This window comes from Taudactylus pleione, unplaced genomic scaffold (assembly GCF_031769625.1).
Source record: "Taudactylus pleione unplaced genomic scaffold, aTauple2 ptg000391l, whole genome shotgun sequence".
NCBI lineage: Eukaryota > Metazoa > Chordata > Amphibia > Anura > Myobatrachidae > Taudactylus > Taudactylus pleione.
In genome coordinates, this window is record NW_028284792.1 from 7534451 (window position 1) to 7545229 (window position 10779).

The window sequence follows — 10779 nt, forward strand, 5'->3', positions numbered from 1 at the left end:
TACTTCTCTCCGCTTTGTCACTAACCAAGGCTTAGTACATATCCTCTAACTTAATCTACCAGTGCATGGAAGCGGGACAAAAGTTGTATCACGACAGGCGGTTTTCAACCTCTGATAACAAATATAAACACTGCTACCTAATTACAGTATATGATCGGAAAATCTGGAATGCAATGTAGTGAGTAAAAGCTGCAGGTGGGCAGGTACTAGCCAATATATTAATCGTTTGAGCAGCTGACAGAGGAAAACAAAATCGCTTGCTGTGGTTTACATTACTATAACTGCAGCAAAATGTTTGTCATTGGAAATCAGATTGTAAATAAATATAAAATAAGCAATATAATACCCACTCTCCATACCTTTTTAAAGCTCATTTATTAAACTTGTACTGTATCTCATCCCCATACACACATTATGATTTTTGAATATTGTGTGATAAAAGGCATATATGAATTCACTTAGTCCACTTTCAGCAAGGACACCCTGATCTCTATCTTTTCCTATCAGAACTCAGAAGTAAACTGTTGCACCCTTTGCAGTTGCCACAGTCTTGAAGCACCAGTCCATGTGTTTCTTTTAAAATGGGCACATTGCAAAGTTTTGTAGCTTCATAAATTATATTAATTAGTGGTCTCACAATTGCTCACTCCTATCAAGGTTCAGTCTCTATTGCCATAAATATTTGAGGTAAATTTCAATATTTTAGAGGTAAATTTACTAAGCGGTGGCTTGCTTCTATGCGTGAAATTGAAACCACTAATGATCCTTTTAAAATAAGTGCTTTCTTTAAATTTCGGGCTTTAACCCGCTGGGAAGCTCGCTTAATAAATTTACCCCTTAGACTTTTTTGTAAAAGGAATCATTTACAGAACTGGCCACTAGAGACTGCTTTATACAAATAGAAATGGATCCTCAGTAAATGGCGCACTAAAAGCTGCCCAACAATCAATTCACAACTAGAAACCTCCCCAAGTTTCAATAATAACATATAAAACAGATTGTGTGACTCCAATATTATAGGCGTTGTGATGAAGAAAGAAAAATATGTCCCTTAAAAAGGATGTCAGGGATACCAGCGGTAGTCTGAAGTGTCGTCCTCCTTATATCCTCCGATGAATGTGTGAGGTCATAAAAAAGAAACAAATATACATTACATATGCGTAGAACAGGTTTTTTATATATAGTGTATCACGTTTTAGAATCACACCATCTGTGAAGAAGAATAGAATGTGGCTGTCGGTCCATCCCCAACTCACACTATGTAATGTAACATTATGTATACAAAGATTTAATTTCCACCACTGTATCGTATGCTAGATTGCCTGTGTCAACAGCATAATCAATGTAATAAGAGGGCGTACCCCACTCACTGATAAATCTGAAGCGTGTCAAACACATAAAGGTACAGTAGCTTTCAATCATCAAACGATATTTGCAGATAGAGGGCATCCCCATCACACTTTTGACTATCGTCATACAGTGGTCCAGAGATTCCAACCAGTACATCCAAAACAAGTTTTCATTACTTAAAAAAAAAACCTTCACAATCTGGATGTTAAAAACAAACTATAAAAAAACAGATACAAAGTGGAATGGTCTGGTTCAAATCAAGAGTCCGGTATTTTATAAACAGCAGACTCTTTTCGGCCCACTATGGGCCTTTATCAAGACATCTTGATAAAGGCCCAAACGAAACGCATCAAGAAGCTACGAGTGTGAACAGCCTTTTTTTATACCTCACCTGGATAGGTATGTTTTATTGACACCTTTTGTTTAAATATAAACTTCAAAGATCTTGCTTATATTAACTGTTGGTCTGCTGTTTATACAATACTGGACTCTTGATTTGAACCAGACCATTTCTTTCTTCATCACAGCGCCTATAATATCACACAATCTGTTTTGTATGTTACTAGAGACTGCTTTGCCTGAACATGTTGGGGTAAATGTAATAGATCAGTGTTGGCTAACCTTGACACTCCAGCTGTTGTGGAACTATATATCCCAGCATGCCCTGCCACAGTTTTAGCATGCCCTAATAGCAAAACTGTAGCAGTGCATGCTGGGTTATGTAGTTCCATAACAGCTGGAGTGTCAAGGTTAGCCAGCACTGCAATAGATTGTGACTTAATAGTGTTGCTTCTACATTCTTTGGGTAAACTAAAAACGCAGAAAATCGGAAGCTTTGAAAAGCCATCATGTAGAAAATAAACCCCTTAGATTTGACTGGGAGAATATCATTGGTGATTTTAGTAAGCCAAATTATCATAGTTCAAGGAAGTAGAGAAGATGAATATTGTTTTAGATAAGTTACTGGAGTCATTTATTGGTGAAATGGATGAGAGAAATTGGGTAGCAGTTCAAGAGAAAGGCAAGGTGGAGTGAAGGTTTCCTGAGGATGGGTGAGAGAGGAGCGTGTTTAAAGTTTGAAGAGAAAATGGGAGTGGAGAGGGACATGTTTAAAAGGTAAGCTAGATGTTGGTAGAATGGGAGCAGATGAGGTGAGAGGGGATGAGGCCAGTGGAGCAGGTATAGGAGGAAGATGACAGAAGTGATGCTTTATGTTACAAAGCAACAGTTCCTACTTATTCTGGCAGCAGTACTTTGTCTAACACAAAGTCTCTATCCCTTCCTAGTCTTATCAGCTCCCTCAAACTTTGGTTCATCTTTCTCTCTTGGGATGGTCACATGGCAACTCCTCCAATGACGACTGACATCACTTTGATACTATTTTCAAATAGTTTTCACTATTTGAACTGCACTCTGTGCACCATAAAATGTCAGATTATTAGTTCTAATCCTATGCTCCAGTGCCTTGGTTTTAGTGTCTTAATATATTCTAACCCTGTCTTTATATATCCATTATTGTACCTGTGACCACTGCAACATTTGACTTATTATTTTTCATGATTCAGTATGTTACTTTTACATTAGTCTCTTCACAGTGCAGTTAGAGGGCCTAAGGGCTCCTGGTATCAATGACAATACCAACATGCAACAATTTCAGGTGAAGAACGGAGACTCCACACCTCAATACCGCTTTTGCCAAAAACTAAACTGGCAAACATAATAAACCTATATAGCCAGCTCATAACAGTATAATCTAAAGGAAAAAATGGATTCCACTGAGAACATCACTCTCAAGGATTTGCTCCAACACTTGATTTCCTTTAGGGAAAAGCAGCCGGCAACAGCGCATTCAGTGCATGTAGGGACTCTTACTACTGGAGGTGCAGAAGTCTAAGATGCTCCTCTACCAGACTACCTGCTGTGTCTCAGATTCTAATTCCTAAACATGACAAATCTTAAAACCTGTCAAGGGTTACCTGATCAGTGTTCCATACATTTAAAATTACTTCTATGAGTTTTGCATTTAAAAAAACTCAGTGACATTTATAATTTACTTTTTGTTTGGCCAAACCATGGCATAAGCATCTTCTCTTATATTGGAGTGTAATGATTCTCTTCTGTAAAACTACCAAGTCTCCTTGGAGGTTTTTCGACAAACATTTGACAAACCTGGTCAGGCTTCTTCAGTGGCTGCCAGTCAACTTCGGCTATGTCAGGATTCATTGTAGGATAATATGTTGTCCAATTTCAGTCTCTGGCTTCAGAAATCTAGAACAACAAAGGCTTAGTGACCATGTTAGGTCTTGCAGATAACTGAGAAACTTGGAACAAGGGTGTTGCCTTCTACAATTCATAGTTCTCTGTATTAAAGTTGACATTCGTTTTCATGAATGTACACAGGAAGTTGGCATGCTGCTAGGGTGTTCTAAACTATCTCTGGGGGAACGTGAGTCGACTCGCTAACCATCTTTGCTTGAACTGTGGTTCCCCAGCTCATGTAGTTGCTAAATGTCCTTTAAAACCCAGAGACTTCAGGACCTAGTTATTGAAAGGGAGACTACACTGGGTTCTTTATGTTGTTGCTCTTCCCAGGAACGTTCTCAGCATTTTTCCACATTAGTGTCTCTTGCTACCCTAAAAGTGGGTATTGAGCTTGAGACCTTTGTAGACTGCTGTAGAAAATTTTATCTCTGCTTCAGTGGTCTCTAAGTATGGTATACTCATATAATCACTCCTTCATTTGTATTAATCAGAATAGGGATCTAATGGATCTATCTATATCTGAAGAACAGGCCTGCTAACATGCAGACAGGAATTCTTCATTCTGAAACATCTCCTTTTAGTCAGTTCTACTTTGAATTGGCAGGAGAAATCTAAGCTTGTTGCACTGAATGCCATTGTTTTATTCTTAAGAGGGCACTTCCTGTAGAGACCATTTTGACCTCTAATACGGAATGAACAAAGATTATATCTGCCCAATCTGCTGCCTTTTTGGATGTATTCCATAAATGCCATGTACAAAGACTACCACCTTTTGGTAAAATAGGAAATGTGACTGTGCCATACAACTGGTACCAGACAAAACACCTCCCCGAGGCCAAGTCTCTTCTTGGATCTGTATCCCGGGTTTCAAGGAAAAAAAACTGTTGATACATATGGAGAAGACACACAGTGGTTACCACATAGACCTCCTGGTTTTCACTGCTGTGGGAAATGTGTTCTTTTACAGAAGCGCCATGATCATTGTGGTGGATCGCGCCAGAAATGTGCGCACGCATCGCGCTATGTGCCACAGTACGCAAATTTATTGAAAACCCTGTAGGCACTGAATGCTGCAGCAATGATATTGACATGGACACCGAGTATAGGGCCTGATTCAGACCCGCTCGCTAGATGCGATTGCTCGCATCCAGAGTATGCAAATTTGTCAAAGTGACGACATGGGAAGCGATCGCTCGCAAAGGCATAAGCACACCCACTTTGACTGTGGGAACAATCGCTCTGTGTATGCAGACACCCATTAGCGTATGTTGAGACACCCACTAGCGCACGTCATCTCCAGGAAGTGTATTAAAACATTGGTACATCGAGCACTATCGGTAGTGATCGCAGCGCTTGTGGTTGCCTTACCCCGCCGCAAGCACTGCGAGGACTTCAGTGTAAAAAACAGGCATGTAACGTGTACTATGACGCTGCCTGTTAATTATGCACGCTTTAAAAACGTTGTTGAAACACTGAGGTACGACTGTGTTCGCAACTCCACACCACCGTTATTAGTGTCCTGCCCCTGTTACCACCCACAAACGGCCTCTCCTGTCACTCATTTCACTGGGCTGTCTTTGCTGGGCGAGACAGCGGGCTGCAATCGCACAGAGTAGTTCACGCATGCACAGAACGAAGCGTGCACATGCGCGTTCGTAAACAATCAGGCCGCTTGCGAGCGCACAGCGCTAGCGAGTGGGTCTGAATTAGGTCCATAGAGTCATTCAAAAGGAAGGAGTGGAGTGAAGTTTGAAAAAAGTGTCCAGTTGTATAATAAATGGGTTTACCAGCTTGTATCAGGATGATTGCGGATCCTTGAATTAGTGATAGTATCACAATCAGTGAAGTTCCAACGCAAGGGATGTAGCCTCATAACAACCAGCGCTGGAAGTATTGCGCAAAATCTCAAATCCAATTCGGTGTTCCAATATAAGGTGCAGTGCTGGTATCCAGATGACAAATGCCAATAGCCAGGGGAAAAGACCACCAATGCATTTCGCTGCACAGGAGCAGCTTTTTCTATGGCGCATTCCCGATCACGGGAGGGCGTCTCCATTCTAACCTATGGAGAGGCTAATGCGTTTCTCCAATCGCGGGAGTACGTCTCGAGCTATGGACAACAATCAAGCTGGGCATATCTGTACATCTAAGAAAACTATAACAATACATATAAAGGATAAGGATTCATACACAATAACACACTTTATAAACTGTGACTCAACATATGTCATTTATTTGATCACTTGCGGGTGCAGCCTCCATTATGTGGGCCGCACCACAAGACCGCATAAGAGACGATTCATGGAACATTGTTGGAATATCCTTAATAAGGTCACTACACATACTCTTTCGTTACACTATCTTAAAGTGCACAATAGCAACCCTGAGTCATTGAATATAGTGGGCCTGGAATGAGTTCAGTCAACTGTAAGAGGTGGTAGGTTTAAAAATCTCTGCCGACACGAGGTCTTCTGGATGTTCAAATTGAACTCTTTACATCCATAGGGCCTCAATGAATCAATAGAATTGATTTAATTTCTTTGATCATAGTGGGCAATCTAGATCCCCATCACCTACATTCTGACCCCATATATGAATAGCATACATCATTTTGTTCCTGTTACGTAGAAATTCCTTTCTCTCATTATGAATGTATACAACAACACCTCAGTTGTATTCATTTTGATTATGCTTAATTGTGGTATGTACTCTGTGATTGTAAAGGCTGATTGAATTATGCTTTGATACATAGGATCTTGAATGAGTGTATAGATCAGTGTTGGCTAACCTTGACACTCCAGCCGTTATGGAACTACATAACCCAGCATGCACTGCTACAGTTTTGCTATTAGGGCATGTAAAACTGTGGCAGGGCATGCTGGGATATATAGTTCCACAACAGCTGGAGTGTCAAGGTTAGCCAACACTGGTATAGATTCTACATTGTATTTAACTACTAGATAACTATATACTGTATAATATTGCTATACATAGAATCTTTGAGTCTGAATATGTATACTTAATTCAATTTAGATAGTTTCTCAATATTTATATGAATTTTATAATAGTGTTTTATTAGTGTTAGGTATTCTCATATTAGAGACATCTTATTGGTCCTTTTTGTCCTGAGATCATTGAGTATTCTAATATGTCCTATTAGGATTGTTTTTTATAATTGTTGAAATTTGTGTTTCTATTGCAAAAAAGAAACCCATGTTCACATTATACTATATTTTAAAACTGAAGAAGATATATGCGGACACATGACATTGTTTACACCATGTGACCTCTTTTCCATTCTTTTCATATAAACACCCTGCAGCTGTCCTGTACGTGCAGCCTGACGTGATTGTTGACATCACGTGACAGACTACGACCAGTATGGCTCTCAATGGGCCAGATCGTGTCACGTGGTCGTTATATCTGTATTAGGATTTTCTCTGCACTTTGAAACTCTATGTTTCGATCCCCACAGTATATTATATATCTATATTAGACCCATAAGGGTCAATCCTATTCCGTGCGAAGGGTGCGACGTGCCATTGCAATGGCGTTAAAACGCTGGCAACGGACAGGCACATCGCACCCTTCGCAGGCCGACTTGACCCTGAATTCGCCAAACTTTGCTTGCTGCCCTATGGGGCTGCGAGCAAAATTTGTCGAATCCAGGCTGCCATAAAGTGCGGTCACTGCCACGATGACTCGCACTGGCGAGATCATCAAACGGAATAGGATTGACCCCATAGACCGTCACATAGTGGTTACATCATGTAATTTCCCACCATGCTTTGCCAGTACATACAGTATACTGTAGCTGTCTCATTTTGAATTCTGACGTGATTGTTTATATCACGTGATGATCCACGAACAGACTGGTTCCCAATAGGCCAAACAAAGTCACGTGGTCTCTACCCACATGTCAGATGCCGAGAACTGGCCCTAACAAATTGGTATGTGGTTCCCTTTGCTTTTATTCATTTTATATCCCAATTGCAATTATGATTGTGTGTGTGTGTGTGTGTATATATATAATATATATATATAATAAACTCTATTTTAGAATTAATAAATAGTATGAAATTGTATACAGCTTGGTTGATTGAATAACTAATTACATCACAGCTGCTGCTTGTTTACCTTCACTAAAAGGGTATATAAAGCCACCATTTTGGACTAAGGGGACTGTACTATTGAGGCAGTTGTGGGTTCTACACAACGAAACGCGTCTAGCACCCCATTAACATTGACTTTATCCACAGTGAGACCTCCTTTTGGACTTCCGGACCAGCAACATCAACCAGATTCCAGCAGCACCACTCCAACTCGACATCAATTGCAGTCATTGCAGCCTAAGGTTAGGATGTGACTGTGCACTTCAAGGCTGGTAATTCTATGCATAGCTGGACAATATCCCAGATTATTTATACTGAGGCCAATGACTGTACCTACAACCTAACAATTGCCATCTGGATTAGGACCTTTTAACCGGATACTACACAGGAACCTTCATTAATAATTTTTTGACATTATATTTAAATTTTTCTTTTTTTGTTTATTGTACTTTGTCCATTGCACTATATATTTGATACACGGTTTTATTTTCTACTTCAGGGTCCATAGGGTATCCACAGGATACCTTGGGGTAGAGGTGTGACGTCAGTCATCGGGCACCATAGAGTTAAGCTTTCAGCCTCCCAGGATGCACTAGGGTCCCCCTCCTATACCCCGGCCCGAGCCAAGGCACCTCAGTTTCGTTTGGTGCCCGGCCGGAGTTCGGTGCACTTGTTGGAGTGGGGGCTAGAAGAGCCCCTGAAGCTTTTTCTTCATGCAGCTGTGGCTGCACATCTGGATGAACAGCTTGGACAGTCAGTCCTGACGTCCATGCTGTCTTCCCTACACCCCCGCCGGTACCAGAACGCCGGTACCGATCCGGGGATGCTGGTGAGCATCTGGGGTCACAGCTAGCGGTGACCCCAGATGTTCCGGACCATGGCCGGATTGAAGGGGGACAGCGGGTAAGCAGCGGGGTCCCGCGGTGGGTCCCCGCTGTTACATGGTCCAGAGTCCCCAGGCAGGGGGCTCCCTGGGGACTGGCTGCAGCGTGGAGCCAGGTACTGAACCTGCGCTTCCACTACCCCCTGGGACAGCAGACCGCAGCAGAGCGGTAGTGCTGCGGCGTCCCGGGGGTTAAATGCATGCCAGGGGAGCGCGCCTTCCCTGTCTCACAGCCGGCGCCTCCCCCGCTGCACACAGCCGTCTCTGCACACTGCCAACTGGTCCTGTAACAGCGCTCCTCCCCCAGGCCAGCCTCCTCTCTGCTCCTCGGCGGCCATCTTTCCAACGCATGGTGAACACTGCTGGAAGCGCTGGACGGAAGCATCGTGGTCTGGGTCCCCCCGCATACCTCTCCTCCGATTTGGGTCAGGTCTGTGTATGCTGCGCTGTGTCCTACCAGGCCCTGTGTCTCCGTAGTTGAGTGATCAGCGCTGTTAGTGCAGGAATTGATTTTTTCTTTGCATTGTATATGACTGTGCTAGCGCTGCTGCCTGTAACTTTTCTTCTAACTGTCAGCTTTATTACTGTCCCTGTCCTTTCTGCTAAGCCCTTGCGGTGCGGTGCTGCAGGGTGGTCTCTCGCCTATTTAATTTATAATTGGTGAGAGGGGTCACATACTTGGTGCCATCATGTCTGAAAGTGATTTTCCTCTCCGCCTACAGTGTACTACGTGTAAAGTACCGTTAGCGGAGGGGGAGGGTAGCGCGGAAGGCCTCTGCCGGCAGTGTTTGTCTATGGCGCGGCCTATTACGGTTACAGCACCGGTACAGGAGCCGCCCTGGGCTTGTTTCGCTCAGGCGCTTACAACCTTAGTGGGCCAGTTAGCTCCGCAGCCCGCGTTTACGCCGATGGGTTTGTCCCAGCAGTCAGTGGTGTCGTCACCCATGCAGGGTTTCCCACGACAATTGGTGGTACCCCACAGTCTCCCTATTTCCCCGCTCCCGGTTTCTCAGGAGCCGGCGTGGGTTAACTCCCTGACGAGTTCTGTACAGCACTTGTCGGATGTGTTGCAAGGGGAGTCTGTGATGCGGCCACATAAACGGCCGGTGGCGTCTCTGTCGGTTCCTTATGAGGATGACGAGGGGACATCTGATGGGGAGATTCTGGATCCTTACGATCAGGAACCTCTCCATACTAAGGACGCTGACGCTAAGTCCAAGGTATATATTCCTGGACTTATTCGGGCAGTCCGCACAGCCTTGGTGATTGAGGACGAAGTTCCCCCAGCGGCTAAATCCAAGTATGCCTTTTTTAAAGATGTGAAGGGCGATGCCACAGTCTTTCCTCTTTCGGGTCAGTTAGTGGACCATTTAGAGGAGGCGTGGAAACAGCCTGGCAAAAGATACCAGCCGCAGAGGCGCCTGGCAGTGGCTTATCCGTTCGCGGATAATTATTTTGCAAAGTGGGAATCCCCTCCACAGGTGGATTCTCACGTGACCTATCTTGTCCGTAGCGCCACATTGCCGATGCCATCCATGTCCTCCCTTAAGGAGGCTACGGACCGCAAGGTGGAGATCTGCCTGAAGTCCGCTTATTCCCTTGCGGGGGGGCAGCACGGCCGGCTATGGCCATTTGCTGGGTTGCCAGAGCGATGGAGCGCTGGGCGGATTCATTAGAGGCGTCTTTTGATTCCGACTGTCCGGTCGAACAGGCGGAGTTGATTGGTAATCTCCGTGATTCGGCCACTTATATCAACGAGGCGGCCTTAGACATTAGTACTCTGGTGTCTAGAATTTCTTCAGCAGCGGTGGCTGCTCGTCGCACCTTGTGGCTGCGATCCTGGAAGGCGGACGCATATTCCAAGAAGGGTTTGGAGGCGTTGCCATTTACCGGAGAAGTTCTCTTCGGTCCGGATCTGGACAAGATTGTGGCCATGCTGGTGACAGCCAAATCGGCTTGTCTCCCGTCGGCCGCTGCTCCTTCTGGTTCTGGACCATCCTCCTTTCGGTTTTATAGGGCCCAGGGCAGGCCCAAACCACAGTCTTTTCCTCGACCGGCTGGCCCTAAGAAATCGGCCAAGCCCCGGAAGCAGGCATGGAGTACCAGACGTCCGGCCCCTAAGCCAGATGACAAGCCTGCGGCCTGACGGTCCGGGCCTCCTTTTGGGGGATC